The following is a 3,871-nucleotide window of genomic DNA, read 5'->3' as shown; positions in this document are numbered from 1 at the left end:
AGCAGAAAGCTCGGGAATAAAGTCATCCCCAGACTGATGGCTAATAGCAACAACCATAAATAATAATAACAACAACAACAATGACATTTATATAGTACTTTAAGGTTTACAAAATGCTTTGCATCAATTATTTTCCTTGGGCTTCCTAACACCCTGGAACAAAGTATAGACATGTAAAAGAATGGACATATTTGTGAGACAGAGTGCTTCAGTTGGACTGGAGCATTAAGGCTGCCATGTGGAAGGCCTTGAATGCTAGGCAATAAGATAGGTTAGAGAAAACTTCACTCTATAATTAATTTAGAGGCATTGAATCCTTTTGAGCAGTCTTGCAGTGTGGGAAGGGTGTACTGGAGGGGATCCATTCTCTTGCATTCTTAGGATCTCAGAGTTAGAAGGGACCTAATTTAGGTTTTCTAGGGATAGGGACCTCAATGCCTCTTCAGGTAGTTCAATTTTGGAATACCTCAAATTGTGAGAAAATTTTGTCCTATGTATCAGTGACTTCCTTGTGATTTCACTCCCTCTTTTTGTCTCTACACAGAGGCATTCAGACCACAGCTATAAGGTAGGACAAGACTGAATTGCCCATGGAGCTTAACCCTCAAAGATGAGCCTGATTCAAATTATCAGGACATCAATTCTCAAGAGATTGTTTTGCTAGATGCAAGGCAATTTCATCAGGATGTGCAGAGTTTGGTTGGTGTGAGGAGACTTTAGGAAACATGAAAGTTTAAAAGAAATCTTTTCTTTGAGAAATGTGAAGCAAGAAAGGCAGATTGTTTAGAAGTATAATTGAAGTGTACAGGAAACCAGAGATTCCATTATGTTCATGAGATCCAAAGAAGCAAGGAGAAAATATAAATAATCCCTGATGGACCACAGAGACCATTTAGAGCAATATTCAATAATGATGCTAGGGATGTCTGCATTGAAGGACTAATTAGACCCTAATTTTGGTTGACTCTGCTAAAGCTTAAACCATGCCCCAGCCAACTGTTTTCCAAATACCCCAGAGGAAGGGAAGAGAGGAGTTTGAATTACTTTTTCAGGAATGAGTGATGAAAACAATTTTTTGGTGTTCTGTTTTGCAGTTCTGTCTTGATTAAATATTTTTATATTTTACTGAATAACTCAAAAAGTTCCCAGTTTCAACCTTGGTATGAGTTTGAGCCAGAGGACATAATAATTGTCACCTGAAATGTTCCCACATCAAACTGCTAATGTGAATTAGAGGTTAGTGTCATCTTGGTGAAATTTGTGGGGGACCTTATTTGGGCATGTTTATTATTGTGATGTATAAAAAGTTTGAGAGCATAGTTTTTGAGTAATTAATCATTTTCTTAATAATGTTAGCATACTATTAGCAAAAAGATGTCCATTTAACCATCTCTCTTAGACCAAAGACCCCTCAAAGGAGTCCACTCAAAACTTAAATTCCCTTGAAAGAGTGGGTGTTCTTAAGGGTGGAAATCAATTCTGATTGTTTAACAATTAATTAGAGAATGAATATTATAATGGGAGGTGAACCTATTTCAAGGATTTTCTGGGGGTACATAACTCTTGCTCAGTCTTGATCAAAGAAATTTATCCCATCTGACAAAAGGGAGAATCCACATTTTCCCAGACGTGTCTGAATGAAACACAGTGGACCAGAATCTATCAATTCACTTAACTTTACTTTTTGAACAGATCTGTGCTCTCCCTCTCAATATTAGCCCCACACTTCAAAGGCTGCCCGAGCAACCCACAGGGGCTGATTTCTGAATGAGGAAGTAGAAAAAGGGAAAAACCTAATTCAATGATTAGTTATATACAAGAGAGAAATAATCATTTTTTGCATTATATTTAGGAAAGCTTATGATATTTATAAAGATTTTGGGTCAATATAAGGAACTAGTAGCATAGTACTAGTGGGACATATTCAGCAGAAGGAATGGGAAGGAGTGAGACTTAATTGCCCTGTTGCTCACTAACCTCCCACCCCCCAAAAAAAGTAAAGAGTAATGAGAAGTCTTTAACCCCTATCTACCCAACACCCATATCAGGTCCTCATTCTTTATTTCCGTCTATGCCATCTTGACCTCCTGCACCAAATCCTGACTGCTCCCCATCATGTCCCTGCTGTCATCACTCACATTCTTTCTCCTTTCTTTCCTATCCTATTGAAGTCCCTGCCTATACCACAGAAACACTAAAAAATTATAAGTACACTCTTTTTTTAGGGAGATGTTATCCAGAAGATGACAGAAATGATAGATGGGTCTGAAGAGACTGGATAGTTAAAACTTAGTTAGTTAGCCTAGTTAACCTACATGTTAGTAGAGAGAAGATCAGAGACCCTGAGATCAGCAACAATTTCCAGTAGAGATGAAAAGCTAAGATATTGTCAAGCAGAGATTAAGTGTGGAGTCATGGATCCCAGCAGAAGTCATGCTACTTCCAGTGGAGTGCAGAGATAGATAGCAGACAGAAAACATTAATAACTCTGCAGTTCTGATCTTGTGGAATACCTGGCTACATTTGTGCCTGGGCCACATGTGTCCTGGTTTGTGTGGCTACAATGCATGTGTCCTGCTCACGAGTGTCTTCTGGATGTGTGCTCTCCCCTAGTAGTGGTAGGGTAACCTGTAGGAAAGAATACCCTATATATTGTCTCATGATTTGATTTGATATGCTTATGACTGATTAAATATCTTTTGCTTTGAAATAATGCGTTTAATAACTGGATGACAATATCCAGATCTAGACCCTTGTATTCTGGCTGCTTTGTACCCAGGCATCTAGGAAGATATGTCAATGGTCTAGGCCTTAGCTCCCTGAACCAATTAAAATTTGAGAATAGTTTCAGTACTTTTTCAGGAAAAACTAGCCAGACTATGCATAGGGAGAGGTGTGAGGAAGAATACTTAATATTTTTCATATACCATCATCACCACTTGCCTAAACTATTTAATAGCATCCTTCCTTTCCCCCATACTTTCAGTTTTTGCTTCTCTAATCCATCTTCTATAAAACTGCTAAAATCATCTTCCCAAAGCACACTGCTCTGTTCATAAATCTCCAATGGCTCCACATTGCTTCTAGGCTAAAATACCAACTCCTCAGCCTTGCATTTAAATACCTATGCAGTTTGGCTCCAATCTGTCTTGCCATAATTCCATTTACTCTCCTTCATTCACTAAATATTCTAGCCTAACTGGCTTTTTAGATCTTCCAGCATTCCATCTCCCACCTTGGTACATTTGTTCAAGCAGCCTCCCATACCTATGAAGCTCTTTCTTCCAAACTACACTCCTCTGAATCCTTATCTTCCTTTAAAGCCTCAACTCAGGTACTGTTTCCTGAATGAAGTCCATCTATTTTTGTAATTCCCTGTTGTTGGTGTTTTCTTTCTCTTGAAATGACTTTGTATTTTCTTATATCTGTATATATTGTACTCCACTTACTTAAAAATATTGGCTCCTTGGAGGCAGAGACAGTTTCATTTTTTTTTTTAATTTCCAGCACAGTTAGTACAAGGCACTAATAAGTTTGACAAATTTAACTGAAATCAATCAATAACCAATCAGTGAAGATTTATTAAGCACCTACAATGTGACAGGCATTGTGCTAAGCACTGGTGATACAAAAAAAAAAGGCAAAAGACAGTCCATGTCCTCAAGGAGTTGGCAATCTAATGGGAGAGACAACATGCAAACAAATATCTACAAAGCAAGCTACATGTAAGATAAACAGGAAATAATTTAAAGAGGGAAAGCACTGGAATTGAGAGGAAAGAATTCCTGTAGGTGGTGAGATTTTAGTTGGGACTTAGAGCAAACCAGTGAGGTCAGTAGGCAGAACAAAGGAGGGAGAGTATTATAGACAT

This window comes from Petaurus breviceps, unplaced genomic scaffold (assembly GCF_028583685.1).
Source record: "Petaurus breviceps papuanus isolate PSGF00001 unplaced genomic scaffold, PetGlider_PUasm1.0 685, whole genome shotgun sequence".
In the NCBI taxonomy this organism is placed as follows: domain Eukaryota; kingdom Metazoa; phylum Chordata; class Mammalia; order Diprotodontia; family Petauridae; genus Petaurus; species Petaurus breviceps.
The sequence above is the reverse complement of the archived record's forward strand: the minus strand, read 5'-3'. Positions refer to the sequence as shown.